This window comes from Erythrolamprus reginae, chromosome Z (assembly GCF_031021105.1).
Source record: "Erythrolamprus reginae isolate rEryReg1 chromosome Z, rEryReg1.hap1, whole genome shotgun sequence".
Taxonomy (NCBI): Eukaryota; Metazoa; Chordata; class Lepidosauria; order Squamata; family Dipsadidae; genus Erythrolamprus; species Erythrolamprus reginae.
The window spans coordinates 93,508,976-93,527,359 of record NC_091963.1 but is presented as its reverse complement, the minus strand read 5'-3'; the positions used below and the strand labels follow the sequence as shown (position 1 = coordinate 93,527,359).

General features: G+C 42.2%; 1 protein-coding gene and 1 long non-coding RNA gene across 5 annotated transcripts in view; one reads left to right on the top strand and one right to left on the bottom strand.

The window, feature by feature from the left end:
• Positions 1–18,384, top strand: part of IFI35 (interferon induced protein 35) — a 102,487-nt gene that overhangs the window by 37,354 nt on the left and 46,749 nt on the right. The gene's annotated exons all lie outside the window — the stretch shown is intronic.
• Positions 4,859–18,384, bottom strand: part of LOC139153276 (uncharacterized) — a 37,297-nt gene continuing 23,771 nt past the window's right edge. The window contains exons 1-2 of the long non-coding RNA XR_011556785.1: positions 9,277–18,384; positions 4,859–8,767 (exon numbers count right to left, since the gene is read on the bottom strand). The exon at positions 9,277–18,384 is cut by the window's right edge and continues 23,771 nt beyond it. This is a non-coding gene — a long non-coding RNA (uncharacterized lncRNA). The remainder of the gene's footprint in view (positions 8,768–9,276) is intronic.

Here is an 18,384-nt window from a genome sequence, read left to right as displayed (position 1 = left end):
ACAGAGGGGGAGTGAGGGACAATGAGTGTGTGGGGGAGAGAAAATTATCCTTTATCGCAGGTGGTCCTGGAACGGACCACTGGCGATAAATGAGGGTTCAATTTTCCCCATTAGAAATAAAGGAAATAGGGAGTCAACAGGGGCTGGGAACCAATTAAATCCATTTTCTTTATTTCTTATGGGGAAAATTGTTTCGGATACCGAACATTTCGGCTAACGACCAACATTCCAGAACAGATAGTCGCCGTTAGCTGAGGTTCCACTGTATAATTATTTAAGGGGAATGAAGTTGAGCAATAAAAACAACAACACATAAATAAACAAAATCAATTTTAAAAACCATTAACAGGGCTTAATATTTCCAGACTCCACTGCTGTCTTCGCTGTTATTATATAGGAGGTTGGTTTGCTACCACACGGCAACTCCCCACTTCTCTCTTCAAATCGTTCCTTTTGATACTTTTTCCCAGAGGCTTCTGAAAGAAAAGAATGTATTGTAACAAAAATTCATTTTTTCACTGCCCCAGCTTCATAACGGCTCGCAATGGCCACTTTTCCAACCATCAGTTTGTGAGGCTTCTTCCAACTACCAGGAAATTTGCAATTTCCCTGCATCACGCAGTCTCTGTGCCACTTCTTCACCGTCCTTTCAGGATGGCTTTGATCTGAAGACACACACTGACGGCTGGGATTTTGACGATTCTTTGAAAAAACTATTGTTTCCCAGTGATGCTGGCCACACAAACCCTAAATATTAGCTTTCTTTTCTTATTTATTTATCTATTTATTTATTTAATTTGACTTCTGTGCCGCCCAATTCAGAAGGACTCAGGGCGGCTTACAATAGTATAAAATTACAAGTAACAATAACAATAAAAAGAAGTCAAGAAAAAAAAGAAATTACTTATGCCATAGTATCCCATGTTCTTTGTGTTGCTAGACTAGAAGTCGCTGAGGAGGCTGTTGAAGGTTGATGTGTTGTCATCTTTTCACCTTTAAAAATATTCATGTAGAGTAGAGTCTCGGTTATCCATCCTTCAGTTTTCTGACACTCTGGATTATCCGACGTCGTTGATGCTTGGAGGAGTGGCTGTAGGCATTTCTGTCCTGCCAGGCACCCTGCCAAACATGACAGCCCCAACGGGGAAGCAAGGTGGGAGGAAGCGTTCCCCAATTGCACCATTTTGGGCAGCTGTGGGACATACAGCGAGGGGTCAGGTGAGCTTATCAGTCCACTCTGAGCTGGCCCACTTCGCCCCCCCCCCTAATAAATGGTGAACGCTCGATTTGTTTTGGCTGCCACGGTTAATAGGTAGCCCACGGAGGTGGGTCAGATGGGCTTTAGCCTCCTGCCCCCTCCCCCCAACTGTCCACCTCCAAGTCCTGGCATCGGCAGGCAGGTTCCATGAGGAGGTGGGGGGAGGAGATGGAGGAGGAAGAGCAAAGGGAGGTCGAAGAGGGCCGAAAAGTCAGAATGGAGCAGCAGCAGCTCTGGCAATGGTGGTGCTGACTGCTAGATCACGGCGGTGAGGGTGCTGCTTTGTACTGCAGCAGCCAAAACAAACAGCCTTCGCTATTTATTGGCAGGGGTTGGTGCGGGAATGCTCAGAGTGGACCGATCAGCTCACCTGCCCCTTCGCCACATGGCCCATGGCCGCCCTTGAATGGTCCCCCCCCAACTGGGGTCGGATGCCTCCCCAGCCCTCCTTGGCTCAGGCACTGCGCTCTTTCTGCTGAGCCTTTGGCTGCAGAGCCCACGGTTGCAGCAGCCAGGGCTGGCGGGTAGCGGTCATTTGTGCTGAGGCTCCCTCAATCCTACCTCTATTGCAGCCTTGAGTATCCCTCACCCCCAAGAATGCAAAGCACTGGCTGTGGCAAGCAGGGGGAGGTGGGTGAGGGAGCACGCTTGCTTCCTTGTTTGCTTGCAGCCAAAAGTCTAAAAGGGAAGTGGGATTGAGGGAGGCTCAGTGCGGATAGCTGCCAGGCCCGGCTGCTTCAGCTGCAGGCTACACAGCCAAAGGCTCAGCAGATAGAATGCGGCGCCTGAGCCAAGAAGGGCTGGGGAGGCATCCAGCCCCGGCTGGGGGAGCACCATTTTGGGCAGCTGTGGCACATACAGCGAGGGGGCAGGTGAGCTTATCAGTCCACTCTGAGCTGGCCCACTTCACCCCCCCCTAATAAATGATGAACGCTCGATTTGTTTTGGCTGCCACGGTTAAAAGCAGTGCCACTTCCACTGTGCTCTAGCAGTCAATACCGCTGTGGCCAGAGTTGCTGCTGCTCCTTTCTGACTTTCCAGCCCTCTTTGCCCTCCCTTTCCTCCTCCTCCTCTACCTCCTCCTCCTCACCGCCACTTCCTCATGGAAGCTGCCTGCCAGTGCTGGGCCCAGGAGACGGGCAGCAGGGAGCACGAGAAGGCAAAAGCTTGCCCGACCCACCTCTGTGGGCTACTTGTTGTTATTGGAGAAGGCGGACACCCGCCTCCGCCTCTCCCTCATGTTCAAAATGCAATTTAACTTCAAAGCTGGGAAAAGGAAATGAATGAAAAGGGTAAGCGTGAGAGAGAGAGAGAGAGAGAGAGAGACGAGGACAGAAGCAGTACAGTAGAATCAGGATTATCCGACATTTTGGCTATCAGACTATCAGCCCGCCCATTTATGTTGGACAACCAAGACTCTATTGTATATGTGATCCACCAAATTAAAATCAAAATACGATTTTTAATTCCAATATTTAATCCACCCCTTCAGGAGGACCATAAAAAAATGAAGAAAGGAAACAATCAGGCTAATGTAAAATAACAAGAAAAAAATTAAAAATACGTTTCTTGATCTTCAGGTTCACTACCCTAATCCAAATGGTTTGACAAAAAGCGAACAAATCCAAAAGAAGAAAAAAGGAGATAAAAATGAATGCAGATATTGAATAGGAGTGAGGCAGAGCAATTTTAAAAAAGATTAAGAAAGCCCAAAATTTCCCAACAGCTAGGGTTTATAATTATAAATTAAAAAATAAAATAGAAAGAAGAAAAAAGGGAATAAGTCAGCCTAAAACCAAAATAGCAAGAAAAATGAAAACAATAAGATTATTGCTATTCAGTTTCTTTAAATTAATCGAAACTATTTGACAAAAAAGGGAACAAATATAAAGGAAAGAAAAATACTTGGGGGGGGGGAAACAAATACAGTGGAACCTCAGTTAACGAATGCCTTGGATAGCGAACATTTTGGGTAACAACTAAAAATTTCATTAAAAGTTTGCACTAGATACTGAACCAAAATTCGAATACCAAACAGAAATTTTTGGTTGTTATTGGAAATGTTACACCCATTGTCCCTCACTCCCCCCACTCTCCTTACTACCTCTTTACCTCGTGCCTCTCTGCCTTCATCTCTTCAGCAGGCAGGCACTGAGTTTGCTGGTCCCAGTGGCAGCTTCTCCTTGAGGACAGCCGTGGCAGCTCCAGTGGCTTCTCTTTGAGGATAGTGGTGGGGGTGGCGGCAGGCACCTGGGCATGGATGTGACGTTCCCGGTGCTGCTGCTCCTCGAATGGGAGCCGTCTCAGCAGTTGCTGCCGCCAGGACCAGCTGGTGGTGGTGGTGGTGTCAACTGCTGAGCCAGCTCCGGTGGCTTCTCTTTGAGGAGCAACAGCACCGGGAATCTCACGTCCATACCCGGGCCCCTGCCACCACCATTGTCCTTGAAGAGAATCCGTCAGAGCCGCCGATGCTGTCACTGTCCTCAAAGAGAAGTCGCCGCCGGGACCACCAAACTTAGTGCCTGCCTGCCTGCCGAGGAGATGAAGGCAGAGAGACAAGAGGTAAAGAGGTAAAGAGAACAGAGGGGGAGTAAGGGAAAATGGGTGTGTGGGGGAGAGAAAAAAATCCTTTCTTGTGGGTGGCCCTGGAACGGAATGCCAGCGATAAAAGAGGGATCAATTTTCTCCATAAGAAATAAAGGAAATAGCGAGTCAACAGGGCCTGGGAACCAATTAAATCCATTTCTTATGGGAAAAATTGTTTTGAATACCAAACATTTCAGATAAAGACCAACATTCCAGAATGGAGGGTAGTCGTTACCCGAGGTTCCACTGAACAATTATTTAAGGGGAACGAAGTAGAGCAATAAAAAAACAACACAGAAATAAACAAAGTCAATTTTAAAAACCATCAACAGGGCTTTATAATTCAAGAGTCCGCTGCTGTCTTCACTACTGGTGATGGGTTTGCTAGAACATCGGTAGAGGAATTCGGATCCTTGGGCCATAGTCAAATAAAACAGAGTGAGATAAAGCTGCTACAATGGTCCTGAGACTTGCCACCATCCAGAAAAAGGACATTATTATAGGGAAAAACTTTGTAAAGGGACGATCAAGGAAATCGGTGCTAATTGTCAGAGCACAAGAGCACATGATTACCAGATGGGAGAACAGCTGAGCACTGGGTAACCATTAACAGAGCTGGATACTAAAGAATCCAGGGAGATCGATCTTAAACAATTTACAATCTAACTAAACTGCTTTGCAGATAATACTGAGAGAAACTCTTTCTGAGAAAATCTCTTTGAAAAGCCTATTTATAAATACGAACAACTGTCACTGTTACACTATCTCTAGCCACAAAGACTGCTACAAGGTATCCCTTAAGTTCTGAACTACTGAATTTCCCTCTCTCTTTTGAGAATTGAACATTTGGACTATCCTTTTATAATTTTCTTCCTACTTCCCATTTTTTTCCAATTGTTTCTATTTCTATTAGACCCTTTCCTCTTAGAGTTACTTAGTATTAATTAAGAAGGATAAGGATATTTAATAAAATAGTGTCATAGATATCTTTCTTTTTCCTCCTTTTCTTTCCTCTTTTATTGTAACAGATATTTTAATTTTAATTTTATCTCTATATCTTAACTCAGCTTAAAGGTTTATATTCATGTTATACCTATAGAAGTTGTAATATTCAATAAGTTTAAAAATCTAGATAAGTTTATAAGTTTATATCCTATTGATCTATTGTTGGTTTGTTTTTTGCAAGGTTAATTTAATTTCAAATGATTGAATTAAGTATACAATAGCATATAGGGAAAGATTTGTTTGTGATTCTTGGATGATAATCTGGAATAGGATTTTCAGTATATTAGAAAAACAGAACAACATATTAAAAGAAATATCGAGTACTGCAACCTTACAAATAACAAAAGGAGGTAAAAAACAAGTTGTTACTGGGGCTGCAGGGGTTTATTTATTTATTTATTTATTTATTCATTCATTTATTCATTCATTTGATTTTTATGCTGCTCTTCTCCTTAGACTCAGGCCAGCTTACAACGTGTTAGCAATAACACTTTTTAACAGAGCCAGCATATTGCCCCCACAATCCGGGTCCTCATTTTACCCACCTCGGAAGGATGGAAGGCTGAGTCAACCTTGAGACGGTGATGAGATTTGAACCGCTGACCTACAGATTTACAGTCAGCTTCAGTGGCCTGCAGTAGAGCACTCTACCTGCTGCACCACCCAGGCTCCATTGCTTCTATTGCGGGTTGCTTCTCCTGCAGCCCAACGCCCAATAGAGATGTTAATGGAGAAAGCAAGCAGTTCAAGCCTAATGCAGGGTATGAACACAACATTAAATATGGTCCAAGAGACAATGCTAAAATTACAGGAGGCCATTACACAAAATCATGCTGAGCTAAAACTAGACATTTTACAATTGAATAATCCGAAAATGATGCAAGGTACGGTGAAAAAAAATAAGAAACAGATTAAGATAGTTAATAGAATGGAATGAAAAAATGGATCATAAAATGAATAGAACTCACAAAGAATTGGAACATTCATTGATAAATTTGGAAATGGACAAATCTTATTTTTTAAGATTTCAGAATATTGCAGAAAATAGGGAGGAAGATATAGAAGATCAAATGGCTGAGTTAATAGCTGAAATACTCCCAAAAAGACAAACACAAAAAAATAGATGAGGCATACCGTATTCTAACTAATTATGCCAATTGCCATAATTTACCAAGAGAGGTACATGTGAGGTTTGCTAGGAGAAAAATCAAGGATGCATGGCTACAAGAGAGCAGACTTGGACTTATAAAGGAAAAGAGATTAACATACTAGAACAGGTATTGAGAAGAGTAAGAGAACAGAGAGAAGATTACCAATTTCTAGCCTCCACTTTAAACAAAAAATATATAATGTTCAGATGGATTATCCCAGAAGGGATGGTAATCACGTGGGAAGACAGAAAGCTTAAAATAGATAGTTTAGAAAGAGCACAAGAAATAAATGACCAACTTTTGGGGATAGAGGAAGAAACAGAGACAGAAAGCGGAGACAGATCTGAGGAACCAAGTCAAGAGGAAAGATGGGAGGAAGGGGAGAAGGAAGAAAAGGGACAAGACAAACAAATAGTGGAACAAATTCAGAGAGAAGAAAGAGGCAGGACAAGAACTCAGACAGCAGCAAAGATGAATAAATAGGAAGAAAGGAGATAAATCTATAAGGGAATCAAATTAATTTCAATAAATGTAAAAGGATTAAATAGTCTTGATAAAAGAGGGAAAACTTTTTCTAAATTAATTAAATTAAAAGCAGACATCATATGCTTACAAGAAATACACGTAAAGAATGAAGAAAGGAAATATTTAGAAAATCCAAAATTGAGAAACCTATATACATCATTAGGAAAGAAAAAGAAAAAGGGAGTAGCAACATATGTTAGAAAAGGTTTAGAATCAAAGAAAGTATGTGCAGACTTAAAAGGAAGATATATAATTACTGAAATTAAAACAAATGAGGGTAAATTACTATTAGTTAACATTTATGCTGCTAACAAGGAACAGAAAGAGTTTTATTGAAAAATACATGAAAAATTAATAACATTAGATCATAAAAATATATGCATAGTTGGGGATTATAATGGGATAAAGGACAAACAAAAAGATTACACACAGCCAGGAAAAAGAAAAATATTAAAAGGAGAACATTACCAAACACATTTAATGAGATGATAGAAGAACTGAATTTACTCGATCTATGGAGAACTTTACATCCAAGGGAAAGATAATACACATTTTATTCAATACCCCATAAGTCATTTTCCAGAATTGATATGGCCTGGGTCAGCAAACAAATAATACAGAACATAGAATCAGCTGAAATTACAACTAACACATGGGCAGAACATAACCCTCTAGTGGTGATATGGAAAGGTACTAGAAATAAAAACAGGAGATGGACACTAAGTACACAACTATTACAGGAAGATGAATACATAAAGGAAACTACAAAGGAAATAAAACAATTTTTAGAAGAAAACCCAAAACAACCCACATCATTACAGAATTTATGGGACACTTTAAAAGCTTACATTAGAGGCACTACTATAGCATACAAAATTAGGAAAAATAAAATGAAGGGGCAGAAGTATAATGAATTAACAGACAATATAAAACAAATGGAAATTAAACTTCAAAAAAATCCTGGAGATGAAAAAATATATGAGACTCTAATTGGCTATAAACATGAATTAAATTTATTGGATCAACAAGAGAATTATCAAACTATTAAATTAGCAAAGCAAAACTTCTTCGAAAATGCCAACAAACCGGGCAGATGGCTGGCATATAAAATTTTAAAAGAAAAAAGAAAATAGGATGATATATCAATTAAAGGATGAGAAAGGGGAATTACATAACAATGAAAATGAGTTATATTGGAAGTGGGTTTGCTACCATACACCAACTCCCCACTCTCTCTTCAAGCCATTCCTTTTAGTACTTTTCCCCAGAGGGTTCTGAAAGAAAAGAATATATTGTAACAAAAAATAATTTTCTCGCCCACACGACCCACACTACCTTTTACTTTGCTTCTTTCTTATGACTGTCCCAGCTTCATAATGGTTCACAATGACACTTTTCCATCCGTCAGTTTGTGAGGCTTCTTCTGACTAGCCAGGAAATTTGCAATTCCCTTAAGTCCTCCAGTCTCTGCTCCAGTTCTTCACCGTTGCTTCAGGATGGCTTTGATCTGACGGCTGGATTTTGAGGATTGTTCAAAGTCCCTGAAAGTAGTATTGTTTCCCGGTGATGCTGGCCACACAACCCCTTATCATACCACTGGTATTATAGCCCCTGCTTCCCCCCCACACTTATTGCATTCATTATTCATTTTTTCCATCATCTGCTTCACATCTTTTAATTAGCCTTTTCCTTTTCTCATTGTTTAATCCACTTTCCCTATTTTTTCTTTAAAGTCTTTATATTAAATCTATATTTTTCCATTTCAATTGCATACTATTAGCTTTCTTTTCTTATGCCATAGTATCTAATGTTCTTTGCATTGCTAGACTTGAAGTCGCTTAGGAGGCTCTTGAAGTTTGATGTGTTGTCATCTTTTCTCCTTTAAAAATATTGCTGTATATGTAATCCACCAAAATTATAATCCAAATCTGATTTTTAATCCACCCCTTCGGGAGCACCGTTATAAAATAGAAGAAGAAGAAGCAAGGAACCAATCAGGTTAACGCTAAAAATAACAAGAAAAAAATAACAATAAATTTCTTGATCTTCAGGTTCTTCATTACCCTAATCCAAACAATTTGACAAAAAGTGAACAAATCCAAAAAAAGGTCAAAAATATAATCCACCACCGATACTAATTAACTTATTTATCTTTAAAAATTCTCTGCTATTTCTAATCGACCAAAATTGTAATCAAAATCTGATTTATAATCCAAAGATTTTTCCACCTTTTTGGAAGGCCCTAAGGAAAGAGAATGAAAGAGGAAAAAAGAGAACAAATCAGCATAAAACCAAAAACCAAAATAACAAGAAAAAAACAATAAGATTCTTGCTATTCAGGTTCTTTATGTTACAATCCACCAACACCAATTAACTCTTGATACCAAATCCAGAAAATTTATACCAGTAGAATAGAAAAGGGGGAAATCCCCAAATAAAGCAAAATAAAAACTTTCTATCATTTCTGATTTATCTTCTTTACAGACTGCAAATTCTATACTGCTCCAGTTAGTGTTCAAATTAAAACTGCTAATGTTCTACTTTTCGTTAAACAAAATAATTCTTTATCTATTCAGCAGATATTGTCAAGGTCATTTTCCTTCTTATTATTCAGTTAATAGTTTTCTGTCTTAGTTCCTCTAGGTAGCACTATAAGTCATTCAAAAAATGGGAACAATCACTGAAAGTATTTAAAAATAGTTTTTGTAGCCTCTTTCAGTTCAAATTTACTTTTGTTGATATTAATATTACCTTGAAAATGCATAATTTAGGCTTTCTGGTCTTCTTAAATCAATTCTGACTCATTTCAATATTTTTTTCTTCTTTATTTTGAATCCACCTCTTTCTTTGTTGTTATTATACTGGTGTCAAGATTCCAGATAACATCTGGATTAAATCAACATCTGAGTCAGAGCATTCCTCAGAGTTCCAATTTATTTTCAGAGTCATGCTGGCATCTACACAGGGAAACCTGGTTATGATCTCCTCACTCAGTTGAAAATTGACATCCCTTGTCCCCCACCCACAAATTTGTCACATTGCCCATTCAGATTGTCCTAGTGTAGCCAATCTTTTCTTCACTTCTGCCCTGGTGGAATGCAATTGAAAGAATGCTTTGTTGTTGCATCTGTTCCCTCCTATAATTCATCCCTCCCAAGCTCCAGTGACAAGCTATTAATTTACCAACTTCTGTAGCGGCTTGACAGGCAGCTTCTCCTCAGGAAAAAAGACATATCCTGCAGTAGAGAGAGATCACAAGGGGTTAATCAGTTTAACTACCCCTTCCTTCCCCAGGGGGACCCTTGGGCTTATCTGGATATTTATCCTGGAATTGTTTGAATAATCTTTCTGCTTTCACTTTCCAACTTTTTACCCATGTGGATTCAGACAAAAGGTACCCCTTCCAATGAATGAGGTATTGTAATTGCCTCTAAATACCCAGGAGGCTAAGATTTTTTCCACTTCACAATGTGTCTCCCCCTGTATTACAGGGGGGGGGGAGAGCGGTGACAGGGTTTGTGGCCTTAATTCAGATCTTATCACTGGTTTTAATAAGCTGCAGTGATACATTGGATGGATTTTTCCAAATATTCTGGGCAATGCAAGCTGTACGGTCACTATGGGAAGGGCCCTAGGAATGTTGGACCTACCTTTTTGCTGGGTAATCTCAATTGGATATACTGTACTTTGTGGATAGGAAAACTTTATCTCCCACTCAGAAACTGTGCTGGAGTGATTGGTGTTTGTCAGCTTGTTTCTTGTAGGCTTTGGTAGCATTAGTCATTGCTCTCTTGGTTTTCCCATCCTTTCTTTAAAGTTTCCATCCATTCAGCCAGGGACAAGGAAGTGGGTGCTTCCGTGGGTAGTTCCGGCATGGGAATGAACTCTTGGACGCTGTTGACTTGGAAAGGAGTCAACCTGGTGCTGCTGTGAATGGTGTTTTTATATGGAAATGATAGTAGCTCCGTCTAGTCATCTTGTTGATAATCTACATAATCTACATAAACAGCGAAGGTACTTCTCCCGCTGCACTGTTGGTACTCTCATGGAAAGCTGAGCTAAGTCCTTACGTGGACCCAATCTAGCATATGAACTCTTTCCAAAATCTGGCGGTGAACTGCATGCCTCTATTGGATACGATCCTCTTGGGCACCCCATGCAAGCAGTAGACATGCTTGATGAACAACTTTTCTAACTGTCTGGTGGATGGCAATCCAGAACAAATGACAAAATGGGCTTGCTTGGAGAACAAGTTGATGACCGTCAAGATCACAGTGTTGCCCTTGCTGTCCGGGAGTTCCATTATGAAATCCATTGCAATCCAGGATTTATTGTTGTAGTAGTCCAGGTGGTTTTCCTGGCTGGTGTTTTTGGATGGCATAGGTAGCAGAGCTTCTCATGTAGTCCTCCACCTCTGATTTCATCCTTGGCCATCAAAATTGTCTCTGCATCAGGTGGAGCATCTTCAAAAATCCTAAGTGTCCTCCCAGGTTGACATCATGACTCTGCTGGAGCATTTGCAATTGGAGGCTGGCAGGTACATATAACTTGGACCCCTTCCATGCCAAACCTTCTTTCATGGTCAGAGTCTCTTTTTTGTTGTTAAGCTAGGGATTGCTAGGGAGAGCTGACTTAAATCTCTCAGTCCACTCCCCCTAGTCTTGGCCTCTTGACATCAGGTCTGGCCTCTAGTAATGAGAGGGGCTACCAGTTCCCTCATTGAAGGGGAAGTCCTGCTGCCTCTCCTGGTGAGACAGGAATCACAGAATAGAACTCTTTTTTTCTTTGATCATCATGCTGCGGCTTCCTGGACAATGCATCAGCCAATAGGTTCTTCCCTGCAGGCATGTGCTTCAATTCAAATTTGAACCACCTAAAGTACTGCACCCATTGCACTTGCTTGGGTAAAGTCTCCTAGGAGCTTTGAGGTTCTTATGGTCCGTCCATGTCTCAAAAGGTACCTTGGGCCCTTCTAGGAATTGTCTCCAGGTTGGCAGTGTCCAACAAATGGCAAAGGCCTCTTTCTCCCAGATGGCCCATTTCCTCTTGGTCACTGTCAGTTTCTTGGAGATGTAACCACATGGTAGGAGTTTGCCTCTTTCATCCTTTTGCAACAACACCGCTGCCACAGCCCCTAGCATCCAACTGAATTATGAATTGTCATTCAGTGACAGGATGCTGAAAGATCGATTCCTGGACAAAGAGATTCTTTAATCTCTCAAAGGCATTCTGGAAAGCCATTGTCCAACTGATCGGGCTTGTTTTTAGCAGTTCCGTCAGCAGCAGAGATACTTCAGCAAAGGCCAGGATGAATTATCTATAAAAATTCGTGAATTCCAGGAAGCTTTGCAATTGCTTGCGAGTACATGGGGGCTGCCAATCATGTACTGCTCTCATTTTCCCCATCTTGACCCATCCTTGGAGATCCAATATCCCAGAGTGAAGTCTTATGGAACTCGCATTTGAAAAGTTTTGCATATAATCTGGCAGTTAGGAATTTTCCCAAGATTTGTCGCACTAGTTTCATGTGTTCTTCCAGCATCTCATCAGTTGGATGAACCTCCTCTCCAAGTTGGCATTGATATACCTCCTCAGCTCTTCCAGTTCCTTTGGGGACATGGAATACATCTTCAGGTTTAGGTGTGTTGCACCTGGCTTGATTTCTATTGTGCAGTCCTTTGGCCGATGGGGGGGACAGTTCATTACATTCTTCCTCATTAAATACCATCTGTCTTGATATTCTCTTGGCACCTTCTAGGAACCTGGTGGAGTGGCCTCTCTCACAGGGGCAGCCAGTTGCGGATTGGTTGGTGCCTCTTTCAGGGCCCTTGGTCTCTAAGAGGGGGTGTCAGGCCGATATGCATGGTTAGCTTCCGATATCCATCCTCCCATTTTATGGTGGGTATCCACTTGTCTAGCCATGATAGGCCCAGAATGATGGCCTCTGACATTTTTGGGGCTACTATGAAACAAAGTCTTTCCCGATGTTGGTCCATCCTTAAATCTACAGGCTTGGTGAGGAGTTTGGCTAGGGCTCCTCTGACCAGCAATCCATCCAGCTGTTGGAACCAGATGGGGTTCATTACGGCTCTGGTATGGATTCCTAGTTTTTCCATCATGACCTTGCTGATTAGGCACTGCAAGCAACCGGTATCTAATATAGCATCTACCTCCCCCTTTTCCCATTTTGGGCATTTTAATCTTCATTTTTATAAGGGAGGGTGAACTGATTCACTCACCATAATGCCGTCTTCATTGTTGTTCCCTTCCTCCCAACAGGTAGTCGCTTTTCATCACTGTGTGGATGGGGGGAGGCTCTTCCAATCACAGTGCCAGCTGTCTCAATTGTGGCGGTCTTGGGCCTCGTTTTCTGGAAGTGGGAAGTGATCTGGCCATAGTTCGTGGGGTGATAGCCTGCTGGGGTCCCCTCCAATATGCCTCCCTCCCTGCTGCCTCTGTTGGCCTAGGCCCCATGCGTCCACTGGCAGAGAGGCAGGAGCACTGAAGTCTGACATCTCAGGGGCCTTCCCTGTTGCCCTCATCCATGGTGTGATGCTCAGTTGCAGGGGATATTCCAACCTTCACAGTGTGGTCCCAGAACTTTGTTTCATTTCCTAGCCTGCAGTATGTGGACCACATACCAAGTCTGCACAGCCCAGATGCCAGGGCAACATTGTCACATTGCCGCCTGACTCTCAGACTTTGCAGATGTGTTTAGTGAGAAAGAAGTGGACCATTTGCCCTTACATCAACCATATGATTGTGCCATCAACTTCCAAATGCCAAGCTTCCAGGGGTACATATTTACTTGATGTCAGAACTTGAGTTGGCCATGTTACGGGACTTTTTAGACAAAAACTTGCCCAGTGGTTTTATCTGACCCTTGTCATTGCCTTTGTCAGATCTAGTACTGTTTATAAAAAAGAAAACCAGAGATTTGCACTAATGCAGTGACTATCGCAAACTGAATGCCATTACAGTGCACAACCAGTACCCTTTGCCTTTGATTCCTAAATCATGAATGACATTTTCCAGCATTTGTTGGAACAATTCGTCCTGGTTTACCTTGATGACATCCTGATCTACTCTCCATAGCACATGAGTCACCTTCAGCATCTTCGCCAAGTCCTGCAATGCCTGATAGAGCATCACCTTTATGCTAAGTTAGAAAAATGTTAGTTTTACCAGACCACCATTGAATTTATGGGACATAATATTTCTCCAGAAGGCATCACCATGGATCCTGGCAAGATTGAGGAAGGAACCCATCCTCTAGCATCCAGACCCTCATCGTTCCTTTGTGGTAGAGGCAGACATACCACATGTTGCTGTGGGGCTGTGCTTCTGCAGACACATCATGATGGCTGCCCCCTGTTCCCATGTGCTTATTACTACAGAAAGCTGAATCCATTTGAGTGCCATTATGCTAAAGAACTGTTGGCCATCAAGACTGCCTTTGAAACCTGGAGATATCACCCTGATGGAGCTCACCATCAAATAGAAGTTTGGTCTGATCACAAAAACCTGGAGTTTCTGCAAACTGCCAAAAAACTGAATCAATGTCAGATTTGTTGGTTTTTCTTCTTGCCAGATTCAACTTTAGAGTCACATACACCCCAAGTTGGCACAATCTCCAAGTAGATGCCCTGTCCCGCAAATCTAAGCATCTTCATACCATTGCTGCTTCAGACCATTCTGCCTGTCAAGTTGATCGCAGCCTTGCACGATCCGGTAGATCTATGACAGATTCAGGAAGCAGGAGATTAGCCCTGATTCTCCTTGGATGTTTTCCTGCTCTACTTTCAAGACATGTTGTATGTTCCAGCAGGCCTGCTCCATGGCCTGATCATGAACCAGTGCCATGACAACCGTGCAGCTGGACATTTTTGCCTTTTCAAGACACTGCACTTAGGGTTGCGGATTTTCTGGTGGCCTAGACTCCGGCAAAACGTTCATTCCTATGGAAATTTTGTGATCATTGTCGTCAAGCCAAAACAGTCACAGGAGCCTCTCCTGTTATAGCCTTTGCCAATGCCAGAGAGACCTTGGCTGGCTATTTCTATGGACTTCCTAACAAACTTGCCTGTTTCTGTTGGTTTCACAACCATGCTTGTAGTGGTGGGCATGCTGACCAAGATGGCACATTTCATTCCCTGTCGAGGAGTACCAATGGCTCAGGCACCGCTTGTGTATTCATTCAGCATATTTTTTGGCTACAGGGTCTACCTGATAGAGTAGTGTAAGACAGAGGAGCCCAGTTCACTGCTAAGAAAGAACTCTTGTCAGCTCTCGAGGTCCAAGTCTGCCTAGTGTCAACACAGCACTTAGAAATACAGAGAAAGTAATTGGCATCCTGGAGCAATACCTGTGTTGTTTTCTCAATGACCAGCAGAAAAATTGGTACGTCACCATGGCTGAATTTGCTTTTAACAACTCCCAGCACATTTCCACTCTGATTACTTTGTTCTTTGCCAACTATGGCTATCATCCCAGATTCTTTCCACTTACACTCCTAGATTATTCAGTTCCAGTCTCAGAGGAATATTTGTCCAAGCTCCAGTCCATCCACTAGATGGTAAAGAGAAACCTGAATACAACTAAAGAATACTACAAAAGATTTGCATACCGCTCTCGTCGAGACACCCACCTTTGGCTGTTGGAGACCGAGTTTGGCTATCCACCAAGTATTTGTCCTCGGAGAAACTATGTCGCAAGCTTGATCAATGATTCATGAGTCCATTCCCAGTGGAAAAGGTAATCAATTCAGCTCTGTCTGTATGCATCCAATGTTTCTTTGGTCCCTGCTTGTTCCAGTAAGTCCTGACTGCCTGCTTTGACCCCTTGTTCCAGCCTTGCCAGTATCCAGTGTACAAGATTATTTGCCTGAGTCAGAGATCGCCAGCATTCGAGATTCCTGATGGATCAAGGACCAGTTCCAGTGCCTTGTTGAGTGGAAGGAGAGTGGACCAGACAATTGCACCTGGGCAAATGCAATTTATGTGGAAGCCTCTGATTTGGTTCATGCTATTCAATTGCAGTTTCCATCCAGACCACATCCCCTGGGGAAGGGTCCTGTGGTGGGGGATAGTGTTGAGTGGTAGTTCTTAATTTGAAATCTCTGAATTTCTGTGTGTCTCTTTGTTCCAATCGGACTAGGTCCAAGCAGAAGAGAATGAAGCAGAGCGATTAAAAAAAATCAAGAAAACCCAAAAAAACCCAACAGCAGGATGTTATATATCAAAAAAATAAAATAAAAAATAAAAATAAAACAAACAATCCAAAAATACAATCTACCACCAACGCCAATTAATTCTTAATACCAAATTTTAAAAAATGTATTAGTAGATTAGAAAAGGGGGAAATCCCAATATTCTCTCATTGTCAGTGTTTCAAATAGCATCTGAGTCCAAGGCTTCTCCTTCTTCAAAGTTCCAATTTATTAACAGAGTCATGTTAGCATAACTGGAAAAACCTGGATCTAAAGTTACAAGGGTATTTCCATCCGGGTTAGTGTTCATTTCCTTATATCTCCTCCCACAAGCCCATCCTATGAACCATGCATTTTCTACCAGCAACACCCAGCAGCTTCCAGCTAGCTGCTGAGCTGAACTTGAGAACCTAAAAGGAATGTGTTATGGCACGCAGCCAATCTCTCCCATGTTTCCACAGCAAGAAACATTCCAAAAGAACATAGCATGATGTGGCAGGTCAAAACTTCCAAGCATTCTGGCTTTGGCCTGACAAGCGGCCTCCCCTTGAGGAAAAAGTGAGTCTTGCAAAGAGAAAGGAAATACCTAGAAGGGAGTTAGGTTTTTGTATTATCAATCACCTCTTCCCCTCAGGAGGACTCTTTGGCTTGTCTGGGTATTTATCATGGAATTGCTTAATCAATCTGTCAGTTTGAACTTTCCAACTATACATCCAGAAGGATTCCGCCAAAGGGTAACCATTCCAATGGATTAGATACTGCAACTGACTACTGAAGGTTCAGGAATCTAAATTTTTTTTCACTTCAAAATGTGCCTTCCCTTGTATGGCCATAGGGTGAGGCAGTGGTTGAATTTGAGGTCTCAATTTAAACCCATTCACTGGCTTTAGTAATGGAATATTGGGTGGCTCTTCCCCAATATTCTAGGCAATGCAAGCTGCACAGTGACTGGATTGATAATTTTGACAATGGGGAAAGGTCCCATGAATTTAGGCCTAGCTTTTTGTTGGACATTCTCAATTGAATGTATTTAGTGGACAAGAAGACTTTATCTCCCACTCGGAAGGGGGGTCTGGAGTGATCTGTGCTTGTCTGCTTGCTTCTTATAGGCTTCTGCTGCTTCAACTAGTGCTTTCTTGGTGTCCTCCCATTGTTTTCTCAGCTTCTTCAGCCACTCCGTCCAGGGACATTGAAGTGGGGGCCTCCGTAGGTAGCTCTGGCATGGGAATGAACTCTTGACCACTGGTGATCTGTAAAGGGGTTAGCCTCATACTGCTGTGAACAGCATTGTTATATGCTACTTCTGCAAATGACAACAGCTCTGCCCAGTCCTCTTGTTGGTAAACTATGTAAAAACAGAGCGACTGCTCCACTATCCCATTGATCTGCTCCGCCATACTGTTGGTACTCGGGTGGAAAGCCAAGCTAAGTCCTTGCATGGAGTCAATCAGGCATATGAAATCTCTCCAAAACTGGGCAGTGAACTGTACGCCTCTATTATTATTATTATTATTATTATTATTATTATTATTATTATTATTATTATTATTATTAATTAGATTTGTATGCCAGCCCTCTCCGGAGACTCGGAGACTGTATCAGATATGATCTCCTTGGGCACCTCATGCAAGCGGTAGGTGTGCTTGATGAATAATTTTGCCAAATGTTGGGCACATGGCAATCCAGAGCAAGCAACAAAATGGGCTTGTTTGGAGAACAAGTCAAGAAACATCCTGATCATAGTGCTACCCTTGCTATCTGCGGAGAGGGGCGGCATACAAATCTGATTAAACTTGAAACTATCCAGAAGCTCCACTATGAAATCCATCGAGATCTCTTACCAGGCTTTATTGGGATCAGCCAATAAACCACAATGCTATAGGAGTCTGGCTTTCCTGGCTGGTGTTTTTTGGTGGCACAGGTAGTGCAGCTCCACATGTAGTCCTCCACCTCTGATTTTATTTTTGGCCACCAAAATTGTCTCCGTGTCAGGTGGAGCATTTTCAGAAAGTCAAAGTGTCCTCCCAGCTTGGTGGCATGGTTCTTCTGGAGCACTTGCAATCTGAGGGCTGGCAGGCACATATAATTTGGAGCCCTTCCATGCCAACTATTCTCTCATGGTTAGGATATCCTTGGTCTCATTAAGCCAGGGGACATTAGGCAGGGCTGCCTTCAGTTTTCAAGTCCATTCCCCCTGGCTCCAAGTGCTTGGCTCTAGGCTTGGCCTCTTGTGAGGATCAGGGCTGCCAGTTCACTCTCTGAAAGGGTAATGCCAAATGTTTCTTTTGGTGAGGGATGATGGAGTGGAACTCCTCTTCTCTTTGGCTGACGTATTGCAGCTTCCTGGACAGCACATCAGCCAGTAGGTTTTTCCCTGGTAGAATGTGCTTCAGTTAAAACTTGAACTGCCTTCACACCTGTTTGAGTGAGAGTTTCCTAGGGGCACTGAGGGCCTCAAGGTTCTTATGGTCTGTCCACATTTTGAAAGGTATTTTACTCCCCTCTAGGAATTATCTCCAAGTCAGCCGCACCCAACAAACAGCATAGGCCTCTTAATCCCAGATGGGCCATCTCTGTTCAAATGGAGTTTCTTTGAAATATAAGCACATAGCAGGAGTTGGTCTTTCCCATCCTCCTGCAACAGCACCACC